Here is a 19,047-nt window from a genome sequence, read left to right as displayed (position 1 = left end):
GTATTAGTCAGCGGCGTGACGAGCTGCCGCAACTTCTCCCGGAATTAGTCAGATTTTTCGCGGCCCACCGAGCCTGCCGCACGAGAGTGCCGATGCGCCGTAATGACGTCTTCCCCAGCGGAAGAAAAGTGGAGGCAATAACGCGAGACAAGTATGCGTGGCGCCTGCCAACGTGACCGCCGGTCCCCGTAGACCAGGACATGCTTATATAATTCTCTTCCTGGTCTGTATTGTCATTTCTGGGTTTTTTTGGGGGGGGGAACAAAAAGTTAGTTATTTATTATGTATTGCAGGTTTGCCAGAAGCTATTCCCCTCCAACATCTAGTACAAAAAGCAAGAAGGTGAAAGGGTTAAAGGTCAGGTCAGTTCTCAGGAATTTGAAATAAATAAGTCTCAGACCGGATCAATTGCGCAGTTCTAGTCAGAACTTATCTATGTTGACAACTACGTATTTACTATGTTGACTATGAATTCATTGATTATTATCTACATTTTTGTTTGTTTCTTTGTTGTTGTTATTTGGGCGCTTCCCTACTTATTTACGTTGTTTCTACTTATGTATTATTTATTGATCTGTTTGTTTGTTGTTGTTGTTTGTGAACTTTCTGGTGAAAGCTTTTAATCTCATTTATACTTGTATAATGACAATAAAAGCATTAAATTCAACTAGAACGGACCTGATTTTAACCAGTTTGTTTAAAAATACTTTGTTTCGCAACATCTGTCTATTTTCCGTCCTAAGGGGCGTGATAAAGGAAGGTTGGCAGGCTTTAAATGTTTAATCTGGGAACTATTTATTGGTTTAAGTCAGCTATGTCCCAACTGCGAACCGACGTGATTGACAGTTGCAAAATGAAGGCTCTGAGTTTGGGGTACCTTGACATACGAGTGCCCCGACATAAAAGCAATTTGAGATACGAGTAAAATGTTGAGCAAATATTTATCTTGAGAAACGAGACACATTTTGATATACGGACATACAGCGGACGCGAGGGTCTGCTCATAAGAACATCATGGCCACTGTCTTTCCCGTCGCAACTCCCTCGTCTAATGTCTCTATGAGCACTGGGCGGAGCATTGCATTTTTGGTTTTTTTTCCCCTGTTAGTCAGTGCGAATGGCAGAGCGATTGCTAATACGAGAGGAGTATATACTACTTCTCGTTGGCAAGTGGTCGTGCCTTATCATATTGTGAGGACATTTGTGTGCATCATTTTGGGAATATTTTGAAGGGAAGACAAAGGCAAACAACCCTCGATAGGTTGCATCTGAAGGTCAGGGTGGAGGCGGGGCTAAAAGAGCCAACCCGGGAGAAGAAAGGTATCAAAGTGTCAAACATAATTAGAATTAAGTTTAGTGTAAGGTTATATTAAACTTATTTTTGAGTGTGTCTGCATTTAACCACTAGTTATTTGTGACTTTGTTAATAGATGGCGAATTAGAACAAATAAAAATGTTTTTTCCAATCCAATATCCTGTTTTTGATGTTTTTTCAGAGGGTTGGAACAAATTAATTATTAAATTAATTAATAAAGGTGCACCGAACGTATACTTTTATTTCCATCAACCATGTGATGCTCTCCATAAGATGGATGGCCGTAGACCCTCTGGTGTGTTTAATAAATTAGACATTGATAAATTTGTTAGGTCACAATCACCAATGGCTTCATTAAATGTCAGTCTCGCTGGACAATAAATTATTCACATTCATCACCGGAGTTGAGGAATTAAATTGCTCTCTAAATTGATGATGGAGTGGTCAGTCGTATCATTAGAAAATGTCAAATATGACAATGAAAGCTCCAAAGGTCATACCAAGTGTGTGTGTAAGTTAATAACCATTAACTTAAAAACTAGTAGAATTCGGAAAAACGACAAATGCCGAAAATTGTTGATGGAAGCGAGTCACAAAATTGAGAAAATTTACAGTAATTGCAGGAAAATGTACTTCAACTGCTAAATTAACCAAAATGTAAACCACATTAAAAAGTATCCATTAAAAAAAAAACGAAAAATAAAGAACTAGCATTATCGCTATCATTTGTTCACTCATTTTCCGTACCGCTTATCGCCACAAGGAGCATAAGGGGTCCGAAAGCCCATCGCAGCTAACAATTAAATGTATTTAAACTGCTAAATACGACTAAACTTGGAGGACAAAATAGAATTTCATGAAATAAAACAGCCGAATGAACGTTCCGTGTTCTATATGCTAATTTATCTGAGCCGAATATTAAACAATATATCTATTTTTTGCAAGAATAAGCCGTTAGCATGCTGCTCTCACACCTCGTGAATATGTATTCCTGCGTACGATCTTGGGGTAGCCCAGATAATTTTTTATTTTTATTTTTTCCCGCGTCCGCTAGCTGCTGATGTATCTCCCGGTTCAACTTTTCTAGATTGCCTCATCTATCTTTCGAAGGTGCCAGTATGAAAATTTACAATCCCTGTATTGGTCGCCGTGGAGCGAGTGTAATCTGGAAGCTTTGTTGTCGGGGAGGCTAAAGGTGGGCGGGGGTGCCGTTCAAGGTTGGGATCCTTCTTCGGTTCAGGTGATTGCATGCAGCTTTTTATTCTCACATTCAAATTTCCCATGTTTCAGTGTTCCGGGCAAAGGCAGTTGTATAAATATACACACAAACAATCTCGCCGCGTGGAATTTCACAACTGAGATGAATGTGTTGTCGTATAATGTCTCCAATTGATCAGATTGTAGCTCCGCATTCTATTTATCAGGATAAAGCTCAAGGTCGTTGATAGTTTTTTACAAAATATGTCTTTGTTGGTCACGATTAAGATCCCTCTAAAATGAGCAAATGCGCAATTACGCACAGGGCGCACACAGCGCACAAGAAAACCTATCCAGCGCAGTGAACGCACTGCAAATATATTAGATATATACAGTGGTACCTCGACATACGAGAGGCCCGACATACGAGCAATTCGAGATACGAGTAAAATTTCGGGCAAGTATTTATCTTGAGATACGAGACAAATTTTGATATACACACTACCACTAGATATGTGTTACTTTGTTAATAGATGGCAAATTAGAACAAATAAAACTTTTTTCCAATACAATATCCTGTTTTTGGTGTTTTTTCAGAGGGTTGGAACGAATAAATTTGTTTTTTAGTTCATTTCAATGGGAAACGTTTGTTTGAGTTAGGAGAAAACCGACATACGAGCTCAGTCCCGGAACGAATTAAGCTCGTATCTCGAGGTACCAATGTATATAACTTTTTTTCTGTATCTTTTTACTGCATAATTCTTCTTCTTTCATTGGACACGATGCAATCTCACTACACTACACGGCATTGACAATACTTGTACATGAGGCTAAAGCTAACCCAGCTAAAGTGAATGTGATATCATATGTCGACTCCTCAATTTAGCGTTAAAAAGAACTGTGCATCTTTTAAGGTGTCCAGCCAATCATTGGACACGATGAAATCACACTACACGACCCTACACAGCATTCGCAGTACTTGTGCATGAGGTTAAAGCTAATCCAGCTAACGTGAATGTTGTGAGTAAGTTTTCCGATGGAAAAATATGGACCAAATATAAGCCAGACTACCTCAAGGACAGACGTCAAAAATAAGCAAAGTCTGATTTGTGCAAATTCTAGTGCCATTATTTAAGATGTTTTATGTATGGATATTAATAATTACATGTTATGGCTAGATCATTTATGGGTAGTAAAAATACACAGCTGTAATACTGGTGTGTGGCCATAGTAAGCACTTCTGATGTTGCTCACACTGGTCCTCAGTGTTGTCTGTATGCCCACATATATGAAAAATTAGAGGGAACATTAGTCGCGATGTGACGACCAACGGTCAAACGAGTCAATTACCTGGAAATGCGTGCTTCCGACCTGGTGCTAATGAGGTCGACTTGGAAATAAAAAAGGTTGATAAACAAGAAAGCCACTTCATCAGTAGTCCTTCTCACTCTCTGTGGATGTTTTGACATTGTTCCAAACAACTGTCTAATTGATTGCGGGATGTTTAAACCAATCAGAGCACGTTGATTGAGTTACTTTCAAGGACATCTGGTCAGTCACATAACAATTACCATCAGACGATTGTAGTTATTCTTGTATTCACCAGCCATACTTGTTCATTAGCAACTTTAGCGAAAGTGTGGAGGGCTGTTTTAATTGGATGAGTCGATTTAAACCGTGTGAGGTCTGTTAAAAGTTGAATATTGAATTTCAAGGGTACAACATGGATAATGTGGTTGACATTTGTCAATCAAAACTCTGTCATTTAAACTTACCGTATTTTCATGACTATAAGGCGCACTAAAAAGTCTTACATTTTCTCCAAAATAGACAGGGTGCCTTATAATGCAGAGCGCCGTGTGTAAGCTCTGAAGCCTGACTGATAACACTTCTTGCCGACACGCTTCTTATATAGAGAGAAGGCGGACGTGGGTGGGGTCAGACGCTAAAGGCACGCCCCTACAAGGTACCCGTATATAGTGTGGGCATGTGTTTATTGCAAAACAATTTTGGTTTGGTTACTAAGGCCCCCCGAAGCAGCGGTGAAAAACAAAGTTACAAAAATGAACTCTGAGCTTGCCGTCATTCCTGGAGGCTTAACTAAATCGCCGGGCTAGTTACGCTAGCTACTATTTGCGAATGGATTGTGGACGCCTGGACGAACATATAAAACTCAGCATTTTTGATTACTCATTTGGACAATTGACACAGAAAGAGGACTTTGATGGATTTGTGGGTGATGATGACGTGAGTAAATTGTAAAATGGCTAAATAAAAGTACAACAGAACTCAGTTTTGCTTCCGTTGTCTTTTTAAAACCGTGTTTTTAGCGTGTGTCCGTATGGTTAAGCTGGTGTATGTTTTGCCATGCCTGGCTGCGCCTTTAAAAGCGGTGCGTTATGTGTGTGTGTCAAATACAGAAATAGCACTCAATACAGACACTGCGCCTTTAAATGTGGTGCACCATATAGTCGTGAAAATACGGTAATATCACAAATAGCCACAATTTAATATTTTAAGTGATGTTCAAAAAGTTCATTCAGCAATAACCACGTGTGTCACAAGTAGTTTCCAACTAATATGCAATTCTCTGGGGGTGCTGGAGCCTATCCCAGCCAACTATGGTCACCAGGCCCTAAATTGATGGCCAGCCAATCATAGGGCACAACGAGACAAAGGACAACCATTCATAGCTAGGGGCAATTTATCATACAATTAGCTTAGCATGCATGTTTTTGGGATGTGGGAGTAAATGGGAGTACCCAGAGAAAACCCACATAATCCCGGGGAAAACAGGCAAACTCCACAAAGTGAGGACTGGCCGGGGATCGAACCTACGACCACAGAACTGTGAGCTCATTTAGAGCATTCAAACACACGTGCTTTTGGAATGTGGGAAGAAACCCAGAAAAAACACACACACAAACCCTGGGAGAACCTTCCACACAGGAAGGTCTGTGGGATTGATCCCACCATCTCAGCAATGCGAAGCCAACACCCTAACCACTCATTCACCTGGTCACTACTACATATATTTTCAATCAATATTGCAAAATATTCTTTCTAAATGTGTCGCTAGGAAACACACACTTGCTCACGGGAGGCGCAAATGATGCAGGTGAGCATGTGCTAATAATGCGTTCATTAAGATAAGATCGTATCACACCCGCACATCTTCAAGCGAATTTTGAGTGCAGATATAAAGTGGGTTTTTTTAAATAAAAAATGAGGTAGTAGTCAGTAGTGCCCTCTGGAGGTTATGAGAAATTCAGCTTGGTTGAACTAATGCTCAGCACAGAAAGTGATGCAAGACTTTGTTTTAAAAAATCATTCATTTTCCAGAGTCTTGGGGGGTGCTGGAGACTATCCCAGTTGACTTCGGGCACCAAGAGGAAGACACTGAATTTGTGGCCAACCAATCGCAAGGCAGACAGACAGAATACCAATCAAACTCATACTTAGGAACAATGTAGCCATGTTTTGGGGATGTGGGAGGAAACCGGAGTACCGGGGGAAAACCCACGCAAACCAGGGGGAGAACACGCAAACTCCACACAGTGAGCACTGACCTGGAATTGAACCCTCCACCATAGAACTGCAAGGCTGATGCGCTAACCACTCTCACCGGGCCGCCTCCTTTATTTATACTTGACATAAATTCAGACATTTAAATCTGATTCACACAGATATAAAAAAAGCGGGTTATATCGCCAGTGTAGAAACGGAACTCCGCCAGAATCTGTTAAGTTTTTAAGGGCATATTTCAGTCTATCTTTTGGCGTAATTTCAAATTGACTTCATAAATAATGTTGTCCAAGTGTGTTATATTCAAAATGTTGGCTTTTTAGCATCCTCCATTGGTTAAAAAAAAAAAAAGATTAATGATACCTGTCAATTTACACATTTTTCAAGTATTTTATACATTTTTAGATCATTTCAAATTGGGTACGATTTTTGCGAAACCAATCTCGTTTTACCCATTTCGGCTCTAATCCGGATCCTCTCGGTCACTGGTAGCAGACGAAAACGTCATCATCCATTGCTAATGTTGTCATTGAGTCAGTCACTACCGTTTTTTCACGATATAAATATAACGTGTCAGCAAGCAATGCACCCAGACTGACAGTCAAACTGTCAGCGCCATACAGCGACATCTACATAATCTTGAATTTAGCGCATACTGATTGGGCACCCCATCCACTTTGGAGACAATTTTAGACTTTTAAGTGTGCCCTATGTGAGCGAATTTGTGTCTCGTTGCATTTGTACAGTTTTTTTATCGCTTATTAAGGGGAATTGCAATCATTAATAAGTGGAGCAATTGGCCAAGGTTGACAGGTCTGACTAAGTAACTTTACTTAGTGTCAGAACCAAACTCGAAGCAAGAGTTAGACGCAGAGATTCCTTTAGTAAATTTAAAATATTTATTTTCCCAACTCTCGCATAGAGTGGAAACACAAACAAGGATTGATATTTAAACACAAAATTACTCCAAGGAGGCACAGAACTAAGACTCAGTTCTTGTTGAGAAGGAGAAAACCAATGCCAAATGGCCAAAGTAGCAAACAAACACAGGTGGCTTACAAAAATGCTCAGTAACTCTTTCCAGAAGACATTTTCTTGAAGAAGTCTTGAGATTCAACGATAGTGCAAGACCGTGTGCGGTCGATTGGTCGCCGTCTTTTGGTCGCCCAGACCGCGACAACGGGCGACCAAAAGACCGGCGACAAAACAAGGTAAAACAACACGGTCTATGCATCAATAAAAGCCAACAATGGCCATGAGCAGTTTCACTGAGCCGACGTGTGTGTATAAGAGTTTGTATGTACATGCGTTGTCCCTTTAAGAAGTTACGTCAGTCAGGGTCTTAACAAGTTCTCCAAAAAAAAACAATAAAAGTCCAGGAAATCTGGAGCTTTTCTTTAGCCTAATAATTAATAGGGCATTAAGTATGACTAAATAGTAATTCACAGTTTGTATTTAGGGAATTTGAGCAACGATTTAAATGGTAATTATCAATAACCTTCCGGGCGACCAAAAGATCGGCGACCAAAAGACCGGCGACCAAAAGACCGGCGACCAAAAGACCGGCGACCAATCGATCGTGTACAGACAAGACTCGCCTCAGTGTGACACTTTGTTGACCATCTGTAGTCTTTTTCTTTGTAAAATATGCAGTTAAAAAAACGCAAAACAATGTTTTAATCCCAATTTATTGTTGGCCAGGAAGCCAGTCAGTCACTGGATTAGATGTAAAAAAATAGTCTTTTTTTTACTCCCTATCTTCATCCATTAAGTTTTATGCCTGTGGTGACCAGAATTTTAGTTTTTTTGCGTATAAAATAAATAGTTTTTATTGGAAAAATGGCTAATAGATGGAGTGTACTGAAAAACGTTGCATTTGTACGTTTTTGTATCACTTAATAACGGGAATTGCAATCATTAATAAGTGTAGCAATTGGCCGGCATTGCCAGGTATGGAATTAATCCTGTACGATTTTTTCGTTTGTACATAAAAAGGGACATAAATTTGGACCCCATCTACACAAACCAACCTTTCCACCGTGCATTTATTCACGCCAAACTCTGATCCCCGCACCGAGCAAACCGTGATTTTGCCACGCCGTTACATCCCTGGTGTGTTTTGAGTCTGTAAACGTGTACATGCACACAAACAACGACATCTCTGCGAGGATGCCATCAAGGCAATTAAGGTGCAACTTGTCACTGAGCGCTTCCTCACTGTCAGGGAGAGCCGGCTCGCACTGCCCGCATGTTTAATTCATGTCCAAATAAAAGCTTTCAAAACAAAAGACAAATTTGCGTGCCTTGGCTTGGCGCACTGATAAAAAAAACACACTTACACACACACATTTACACACACGATTGACACATTGAGTGCGGGGGACGTCCCTTGCCAGTGTGCTTCTTTCCTGACAAACTTTTTCCTGCCTTTCCAATTAGAATGACTTTTGGATGGGTGTCATACGCCATCTTGGCTCTAGAGAGAGAGAGTTGCTTGAAATAAAGCGTGTTGTTACTCCCTCTGCCACGCAATTATAGGAATTTTTATGTCAACTCCAGTTACATGATTATTAAGGTATGAAATGTGTTTTTGAAATTGTTGGAGATTTTGGGGAGGAAGACGCGCAAACTCGTCAAAGTAAAGCGCTTTCCAATTATGCGGGTTCATTTTGCTCTATTTTCTGGTTTCACCTTTTGTTTGTTAGCTTTTTGCAGTCAATTTAAAAGGAAAGGTTTAGTAAACTCAAGTATTTGAATGGGGGGAATTTATGTCAGTGTTTTTCCCACATATTTGCAAGATATTCAAGCAACCGTACTAACAAAATAAAACACAAATATATCCCAAACATACTATATTACGATATTAACAGACCCTAACATTCATTTTATTTAATGAATTCTAATTTTTCCAAAGCCACTAAATATAAGAAAATGTATCTTAAAGTTCTTGAAACAATGTTTCAAATTTCCAACCCGAAACTAAAAATGCCTTTTCATCAAACTTTGCTGCTAATATGAAATTGTCCACTTTAATCTAAACATATGACAATTTTTAAAAACTTTTATGCAAGTCTACTTTTGAAAGCAAATTAGAATTTGTCTCTCAGTGAAACTAATTTTCAAATAAAATGAATACACATCCATTTTTTAGGCTTAAAGTTTTAGGACTTAATGAGTAAGTTTCCATTATTAGTTTAGTTTAGTCCACTGGTGTCAAACTGGTGGGATGGGGCCACTGAACCCCACGCAAAACCCACCACTACACTGCTGGGATATCTTTTTGGCTTGGCGCACTGATAAAAAAAAAAACACACTTACACACACATTTACACACACGATTGACACACTTGATGATAAATAAATTACTACTATAAACGTTACATACAAATCTGGAGTAGTACATACAAAAAAAAAAATTAAATGCCCCCAACTGCCAAAACTACAATACCACCCCAAACAAAATCATAACAGCAGAATATTTTACATCGGGATTGTTAAAGTGTGCGGTCAGGTGATAAACACGTACATTTAAAGGATTTGAATGTGTTATTATATGGGGGAAATTCATTTTTTTAACCATTCCTTGAGTGTGTTTTTTTCATAAATACACCGTATATGTCGCTAAAAAAAATGACTGAATCAAGGGTACGGCTTATATGCGCACAAATTAGACATGCACAAAACTGTAAGGGGAGAAAGACGAAACGTTATAACACAAGACTTCAAGAAAAAAAAATGTATCTTGCATAAAATGTGAAAAAAAACTCACTTGTGGCTGTCATTGCTCGCTCAGGGCGCCACTACGGACACTTCCTGGTTTTAGTGGTCATGTGACTTCCTTTTTGAATTTGTCTATGTGCAGGCAACACCCTTTCGGAATGTGCAATCCAACAATTGATTTATACAGTATCTCAGAAATAGCATGTGCAATGATTTTTCTTAAGATTTTCCCTTCAAAGTAACACATTTGTACTCCCTATTAAAACCATTAATATGGAGGTGAAAATTGTGAATCAGGGGGCGGCTTATACGCGAGAAATTTTAAAATTGAACGACTTCAAGGCAATTTTAAGGGCACGGCTTATACGTGGAGGAGGCAAAAATGCGAGAAAATATGGTAAGTTAAATGTAGAACAGCTTTATTTGAAAAATTAGGTATTGTCATGTCTTACTAAATAAAAAATAATCAGGGTGTAGTATTTATACATTTAAAAATAAACAAAAATGAACTGTAAATGTTTATAAAGTTAAAAAAAATACAAAAATGTTTAGTTTTCATGACATTTTTTAATGATTAGAAAAAAGGTCAGTGAAATTGAAAACAAAAAGGAATAAGTATGTAATCATAAACATATGCACTATGTCCGCTTTGATACGATAAAAAGTTTCTTCCCTGCTGGAGGTTCTCCACGTGTTCCTTCCACGTTTGAATCCTCATCTTGGTTCCTCCTCCGTCAGATATCCACACCAAGGCTAGCCCCCCTGACAGCATCTAGCGTTCATTAGCACATTTTTTTGACTGGCGCCACAGAGATGAAGACGATTAGCGATCTGCTGATTCGCCGATTTGCGGGAATCCGGACAGAAAAGCACCGGCGCCCCTCTGCCTCTCTGCTAATCTCCCGGCGCTTTTAAATGACTCGGACAGCCAATTAGTTCAGAGATGAGTCGACAGCGGTTGATTTAAAGCCGCAAATACATTCGAACTAATTAGCTGGCGTTGTTATATCTGACCATTCATCACAATGCGTTCAACAATGTTTTAACTCCTTTAGGTCATTAGGAAAAATGTCGTTTTTGAAAATCTCATATTGCAACACTTATGTTTGATACTATTTTGCAATGTTAGAGATTAGTCATACATAAATATTGTATGTATATGTATGTATGTATAATAATATATATATATATATATATATATATATATATATATATATATATATATATATATATATATATATATATATATATATATATATATATATATATATATATATATAAAACTGCCTTAAAATTGTTGAATTTTACAATTTCTCTCGTACAAGCCGCCCCCTGATTCACAATTTTCACGTCTTTATTCATGGGTTTAATAGGGAGTACAGATGTTTTACTTTGAAGGGAAAATCTTAGGAAACGTCATCGCACGTGGTATTTCTGAGATTCTATATGAACCGAAATGGTCGTCTGCTGGATTGTACAATCTGAAAAGGTGTTGCCTGCACGTAGACAAATTCAAAAAGTAAGTGACTTGACCAGTACAACCAGGAAGTATGTCCGTAGCGGTCTAGTTTGTCATCCCTAGGTAAAATGGTGGCACCCTAAGCGAGCAATGGAAGGAACAAGTGTTTTTTTCACGTTTTATGCAAGGTTCATTTTTTTCTTGATTCTCATTCTTGATTTTCTCTATTTTGAAATAAATGACTGTATTGCTCAAACATTTATTTAAGCGTGGCCCCACTGTTTTTTCAGGTTTTATGCAAGATATAGTATCGGCCACATTGTCTTGCGTTATGGCGTTTCATCTTTGCAGGTTCGTGCATGTCAAGTGTAATTTGTGCGCATATAAGCCGTACCCTCGATTCAGTCATCATTTTTTGAGTGACAAATACGGCCTATATGCGAGAAAATAAGGTAACTAGGTGAGTTGTGTGAGACAGTTTTTGACAAATAACAGAAAGGAAGAAAACCTCATTGCAGGTTTGTGCATGTCAAGTCTAATTTCTGCGCATATAAGCCGTACCCTCAGTCATCATTTCTTGAGTGACAAATACGGCCTATATGCGAGAAAATTAGTTAACTAGGCAAGTCTTGTAAGACAGTTTTTGACAAATATCAGAAAGGAAGAAAAAATCATTACCTACGTGAAATTAGATTCACAATTATTTTAAAATTTTACTTGTAGCTTTATTGTTTATGTATTTAATGTTCCCTATTCTTCTTTGGAGAACTGTGTTTCTCCTATTGTCTGGGCCGATGTTTACTCCGTAAAACCATGCCGCCTTCTCACTGGCGCTCTTCCATCCAGGCAACTCGGAATAAATTGTACTCTGAATGCTTTGTGACTTAGATTGTGTTTATGCAAAAGTATGTGTGCAAACGCGTGTGCGCGCACTGGCTTCATTTCCAGTCAGTAATGGAAAGCCATGCTAATGAATACGAATTGAAACATCTGCAACGGCAACCCTGCCTCATATCCATTTTTTTAAGCCCGCCGTCTGGGATGACGACATTTCCCCGAGCTCTTGGATTCCCGCCATCGGGGCTCGCGTCGGTGTGTGCGTCTACGAAGAAGGTCACGTCTCCCCGGTGAGCACCTTTATTGTCCTTCAGCCACCCGTCTGACGCTAATCCAGACGCATCAGTTTTAGCTGCATTTCCAAGGCGCGTGTCCAAAGATTGATCAATTTATGGTCTAATTTCTTCAGCCGGCTCACTCGGACGCCTGGCCTTTAAACCCCGCCCCCATCGCCTAATGCCACCCATGCACGACACGGGCCATTTGTCAACATTCTCGTTCGGGATGTGTGTTTAACAATTGCTTTTTTAGAATGTGGAGGGTGAGGGTGGGCGTCTCACGTGATGACGCTGGTTTAGTCGATGGATTTATAATGAAGGCGAGTAAAAGGCAGGGGTTATAAATTTCATTCTGGCGTAATATGTGATTCTTTTAAGGCGGTCGAGCTAATAAATCAAGGAGAGAAGGGCGCAAATCGGGGAATATTGTTGGATTTGGCAGTAAAAATGCTCTACTTCGAGGCTATGCTAGCACAGCCCATTTTTGATGATGACTGATTGCTAGGAGATTTGTTTTGGGTTTGGTACACAGGGCTTGGGACCAATCAATTGTGGCTTCAGGAAAAATCAGCAAAATAAATAGAAAATATTTCACAATATGTTGCAATTCGGTGAATCAGTGGTTAGCGTGCCGGCTTGACGGTTCTGAGGTCCTGGGTTCAAATCCAGGTGATGTCCATTTGTGTGGAGTTTGCATGTTCTCCCGTGGCCTGTGTGGGTTTTCTCGGGGTACTCCGGTTTCCTCCCTCATTCCAAAGACATGAATGGTAGGCTGATTGGACAATGTAAATTGGCCCTAGGTATGAGTATGAGACTGAAGGGTTGTCCGTAACATCGTGCCCTGTGATTGGCTGGCCACCAATTCAGGGTGTACACTGCCTCGTGTCCAAAAGTCAGCTGGGATGGGCTCCAGCACCCCTCCGCGGCTCAGAAAATGAAAGAATGTGACTTCAACTGACTTTGTGGGTTCTGGTAGTGTGACTTTTCTCCTTTACACCAATTTGAATGGTGCAGGTTTAAATGGCAATCAAAAGAAACCTTAGATAGGAAAAAAATCTAGCATAAAACAAAATAAATATTATATAATCTTATTATATAAAATATTATAATATATATATATATATATATATATATATATATATATATATATATATATATATAAAATAATAATAATATTTTTTTGGAATATATATATATATAATATTTTATCTTTTTATGCTATATATATGTATATATAGCATAAAAAGATAAAATATTATATATATATATTCCAAAAATCTATTATTATTATTATTTATATATATATATATATATATATATATATATATATATATATATATATATATATATATATATATATATATATATATATATATATATATATATATATATATATATATATATATATATATATATATATATATATATATATATATATATGTAATATATATTTTTTGTAAACATCACATTATGCAATGGCCTCTTTTTGTCCTTGCCGCCATTGATGAATCCTCTTTACCACCACACGTTTTCCATCAACATGACAAGACGCGCTTTTCACAGCCAATAGTTCATCCCTCCCACATATTTGTGCGTCTTTGTGCTCAGCCTCTAACAATTTGTTATACTTATGTCCCCACCCCCCACTTTATCTTGCGCCAAATTTTAGGATTCCAACACACCGAACAAAGGAGATAAAATAGAATCTCCAAAACAACCCAACAAAAGTTTAACTCCAAACCCTAATATCATATTTTCACGGTAAACACGACTTTAAAGCAACTTCAATAATGACCAGATAAACAAACTCAGCCAGTCCCTTTTTCTGTAATTGTTGCTCAAACATTTATTTAAGCGTAGCCACAAAAATCTACGGCATCTAGTCATCATCTCCTCAATACCTCGTTAACAAAAGGCCAATAAGGGAAGGCCGAAAACCCTTGAAACGATCCTTTTTGGTCACATTCGCTAGTCTGCTCTCGGCCAGAGAGGCATTAGCGTGTGATGAATGATTCTTTTACAGGGACTTTTTGTGATTAATTGATCAAATCCTCCAAGGCTCTTTGCGGCACACTGGTGTCTCAGGTAATTGCTTTTTTTTTTTTTTCCCAAGAAGGCTCAAGGTACAAGCAGGTAGAAACGGATGAGTCGCATATTTTTAAACATCACCGCTAGGTCAAAATGAAGATATCCGACCTGTCAAATGGCTCGGTTACAATCTGTCACCTTACAGCCTTTAAATCCTCACTTTATGAACTCACTCTGTTGTGCTCTGTTTAGGAACGTGCTTGGCTCGTAATGAAAATTGATAATAAAAGCTGATCATTATTACAAATGACAAGACAGCAACATCAGTAGAAACTGAATGAAGGATGCTATTTTACAATGAAATGCCTCTATGCTAACATACAGTATACTATGAGAACATATGTACAGTAATACCTTGACATACGAGCTTATTGCGCAACAGTATGTCAAGTCACTCATATTTCAAATCAATTTTTCCCATATAAAATAACTAAATACAAATTAGTCCGTTCCAACCCTCTTAAAAACACCTAAAATAGGATATTACAATGGAAAAAACACGTTTTTAAGTGTTCTAATTGGCCATCTATGTTCACAAATTAACAGATACATATTTAGTAGTTCTGATCTGCAATAAAATAGGACATTATAACTGTATGGAGTTCTTACCTTCGTGTGTGCGGCGGATGTTCACTTTTGTGACACTATGTAAGAAAACAGACTTTTAATTAAACTTAAATGAACTTAGATTACTAAACAAACATACTTAAAAATAAGTTTTAATCTTACTTTGGCGATTCATCTCAGTCACGCGTACAACACCCTCGTGGATTTCTATTATTTCATGCTTTATATCGACTTTTTCTTCTCCTTACCCTATATTGGATCGGTTTGCTTTAGATCCATTGCTTTTTCTAAACTGCACGCGTGCGTAATTGCGCACTACTCTCGTGTTCTCCGCACAACAAATATATGCAGCGCAGAAATTAAAATCCAACGTGAATTGTGCCATTATTTAACGCGACTCAGAGAGTGGCAGCTTGTCACTAACAAACGCTAATTACGGCAAAAGTTATGACCATCACTGTGTCCAGCCAATGATATGATGCGGTTCACGCCACGTGTGTTTATTTCCGCGTTGTGAGTAAATGTGAACGACATTGATTAGCTGAATTAGTTCCGGCCAGGTGTCTCAGGTTAGTGTGTAGCTAATGGTTCGGTGGAGTTGATGCCAAGCCTCGATCATGGCGAAACGAGCCAAAGTAAGTAAGAAAAGCGGTTCTTTCAAGGTGGAATGGTTATCGGAGTATGTGCAAATAGAAAAACAAGTGTTGGATTTGGGTGAGAACTGTCTAAAACTGTGCTACGTGTGTTAATGTGTGTTTGTTTGTGTGTGTGAGCGCGTTTGTTTGTGTGTGCGTGCGTTTTTTGTGTATGCGTGCGGTTTTTGTGTGTGTGAGCGTTTGTTTGTTTGTGTGCGTTTGTTTGTTTGTTTGTGTGCGTTTGTTTGTTTGTTTGTTTGTGTGCGTTTGTTTGTGTGTGTGCGTTTGTTTGTGTGCGTTTGTTTGTGTGTGTGTTGTGTGCGTGCGTTTGTTCGTGTGTGTGTGCGTGCGTTCGTGTGTGCGTGCGTTCGTGTGTGCGTGCGTTCGTGTGTGCGTGCGTTCGTGTGTGCATGCGTTTGTATATGAATGTGCGTTTGTTTGTATGTGTGTGCACGTTTGTTTGTGTGTGTGTGTGCGTTTGTTTGTGTGTGCGTATGTGTGTGTGCGTGTGTGCGCGCGTGCGCACGCGCGTGCGCACGCGCGTGTATAAGTTTGTGTGTGCGTGTGTTTGTGTGTGTGCATGTTTGTGTGTGTACGTGTGTTTGTGTTCGTGTGTGGGCGTTTGTTTGTGTGTGTGTGTGTCTATCTGTCTATCTATTGTGTTATTGTTTGTCTTCAACCTAAACAAGGGACTAAAGATGGAAATTAGTCCTCAGATACAATCTTACATATTTACTTCTATATGTTCATTAACATGAATATATATATTTTCATTAATATGTGATGTCCCTAATTAAATGAATCAAATCAAAATCTAAAGTAAGTTCTCCTCTACAAAACATCCCTCGACGCTAAAGTTATAAGCGAGTTTTCATTCATTCATTTTTTGAACCATTTTATCCTCATTAGGGTCGCGGGGGGTGCTGAAGCTCATCCCGGCTGACTCCGAGCCAGAGGCGGGTGTGAAACTGCCCCTTTACTGACTATTACTGCCTTTTGTTTTTTTATCTTCCAGTGCTTGCATTTACCTCCAATATAAGCCGGCGTACAGCTGAGGTGGTGTCAAGTGTCGTCGAGAAAATCCACTTGTCCACGCTTTGAAATTAGTTTCCTTTCAAAAACCAGTCCGTGTTTTCGCAAAGGTGAGTTGACATTTAATTAGTAGCATTTAACGGTTTACCGCCTGGCCATTAACCAACAGGATGAAGGCTCAACTATACTGACAGTTTTACAGTCGTTATGTTTACCAAAGAAAAGCGTCTTTCAACATTTTTAAAGAATTAAAAGTATATCAAATTAGAACTGCCCTAGTAGTGACGCTAAGCCAGTGAAATATCAACGTTTTTTCAACTGTATGCTCGGTTCTTGGCAAAAGTAAGCCATGAGTAGCAAATTACTACAATTATTCCCAATATTTAACACACCGTATTTTTTTCGCATACATGCCGTATTTGTCGCAAAGAAATAATGCAAGACATAGGGCAGATAAAGTAATTTATTTCAAAATAGAGAAAAGATAAACAGAAAATGCTTAACAATAATTAGTTTGGCATCTAAGAATGAAAATGTGCGATGATTTTTCTTAAGATTTTCCCTTCAAAGTAAGACATTTGTACTCCCTATTAAAACCATGAATATGGAGGTGAAAATTGTAAATCAGGGGGCGGCTTATACGAGAGAAATTGTAAAATTCAACCATTTTAAGGTTACGGCTTATACGAGAGATTGTAAAATTCAACCATTTTAAGGTTACGGCTTATACGAGAGAAATTGTAAAATTCAACCATTTTAAGGGAAAGGCTTATACAAGAGATTGTAAAATTCAACCATTTTAAGGTTACGGCTTATACGAGAGAAATTGTAAAATTCAACCATTTTAAGGGTACGGCTTATACGAGAGATTGTAAAATTCAACCATTTTAAGGTTACGGCTTATACGAGAGAAATTGTAAAATTCAACGATTCAACGAACGTATACACGGAGGCGGCTAATATGCGAGAAACTACGGTATTTATAGGTGAAGGGTTAGTGAGTTACCATATAGCATGATTAAGAGTTCAAATATGTCAAATCTGCATCCCCTGGATTGCAGTGTGAGCATAAATGATTGACAACCCGTGCTCCAGCACCCTTACCACTCTTGAGATGATAAGCGATATGGATAATGTATGAATGAATGTTTTGTACTCTTGTGTTTTTTGTGGTACAAAAGTGCAATTACAAATAGTGGGACAGGGATTTTGTGGATAATAGGTTTTTATTCCATATTAAAGAGGCTCATTATTTTTCACTTTTTAGATAAATAGCCACCCTGCTGAGACCTTGTCATTTTGGTGTTTTACCACTTGGGCCTGTTTGATGTCTATTTGTTTTGGCAAGGAGTTGCCTCGCGGATACGGGCGCGTCAAACATTTGTGGCTCATTAACGGTGTCGGAAAATGCGCCAGCTGACTGACAACCAGCTCACCCTCAAATTTCCAGCTTGTGTATTTCAAACACACGATCCAATGGCGACTTAGACATTTCAAGGATTCCAGGAACTGTATTTTTATATCATACAATTGAATGATTCTTGAAAATCCAAAACCACGATTGATAACCTCCTTTCCCAATGCGAATGGACAGAAGAGGGTCTGGACATAAAAACACAATTTTAGGTCATTTTGTTACCCACAGGAAACAAAACGACCTAAAAAAACAATTTTGAAATTGTGTTTTAGGTCGTTATGTTACCTGTCGGTAACAAAATGACCTAAAATTGTGTTATTAGGTCATTTTGTTACCCGTAGGTAACAAAACAAAATGACCTGAAATTGTGTTTTTAGGTTTTTTGTTACCTGTGGGTAAATGACCTACAATTTTAGGTCATTTTGTTACCCACGGGAAACAAAACGACCTAATAACACAATTTTAGGTCATTTTGTTACCTACAGTTAACAAAACTACCTAAAAACACAATTTTAGTTAATTTTGTTAACCAGAGGTAACAGAATGACTCAAAAACACATTTTTGGAGGTCATTTTGTTACCCACAGGTAACAAAACAACTTAAAAACACTGTCTATTATAAAGGAATCAGTGAAAACATAAATAACTACAAGAAGACAAAATGAACTGTTATGTTGACAGAATAAAATAATACAATCAGCAACCAGATGTATGTTAATCTTTATAGCAAAACCGTTGAATTATTACATTGTCATATTCAGTTTGATTTTATATATATATATATATATATATATATATATATATATATATATATATATATATATATATATAAAATGAACCAAATTATTAGGCTTTGTTAGATTGTGATGTATGCAATTCGCTATGTGTAGCAATGTAATGCTTGTTTGTACAAGCAGGTCTGTTATTGATGGTCTTGGTGACGATTTACTGAAGTCGAAAACTCTCTGAACAACTCT

The 19,047-nt window shown here is 38.3% G+C and overlaps 2 long non-coding RNA genes across 4 annotated transcripts in view; one reads left to right on the top strand and one right to left on the bottom strand.

The window, feature by feature from the left end:
- LOC144064642 (uncharacterized) overlaps positions 1 to 15,419 on the bottom strand; it is a 26,804-nt gene extending 11,385 nt beyond the window's left edge. Inside the window, exons 1-2 of the long non-coding RNA XR_013296855.1 lie at positions 15,149 to 15,419; positions 15,029 to 15,063 (exon numbers count right to left, since the gene is read on the bottom strand). This is a non-coding gene — a long non-coding RNA (uncharacterized LOC144064642). The remainder of the gene's footprint in view (positions 1 to 15,028; positions 15,064 to 15,148) is intronic.
- A 38-nt stretch (positions 15,420 to 15,457) lies between these two features.
- LOC144064635 (uncharacterized) overlaps positions 15,458 to 19,047 on the top strand; it is an 87,462-nt gene continuing 83,872 nt past the window's right edge. For 2 of the 3 annotated variants that reach the window (XR_013296848.1, XR_013296850.1), the window contains exons 1-2: positions 15,459 to 15,621; positions 16,637 to 16,763. This is a non-coding gene — a long non-coding RNA (uncharacterized LOC144064635). Of the gene's footprint in view, positions 15,622 to 16,636; positions 16,764 to 19,047 lie in introns of all 3 variants that reach the window. The other variant, XR_013296847.1, reaches the window with a different exon arrangement.

Source organism: Stigmatopora argus, chromosome 2, assembly GCF_051989625.1.
Source record: "Stigmatopora argus isolate UIUO_Sarg chromosome 2, RoL_Sarg_1.0, whole genome shotgun sequence".
Lineage (NCBI taxonomy): Eukaryota > Metazoa > Chordata > Actinopteri > Syngnathiformes > Syngnathidae > Stigmatopora > Stigmatopora argus.
The sequence above is the reverse complement of the archived record's forward strand: the minus strand, read 5'-3'. Positions and strand labels throughout refer to the sequence as shown.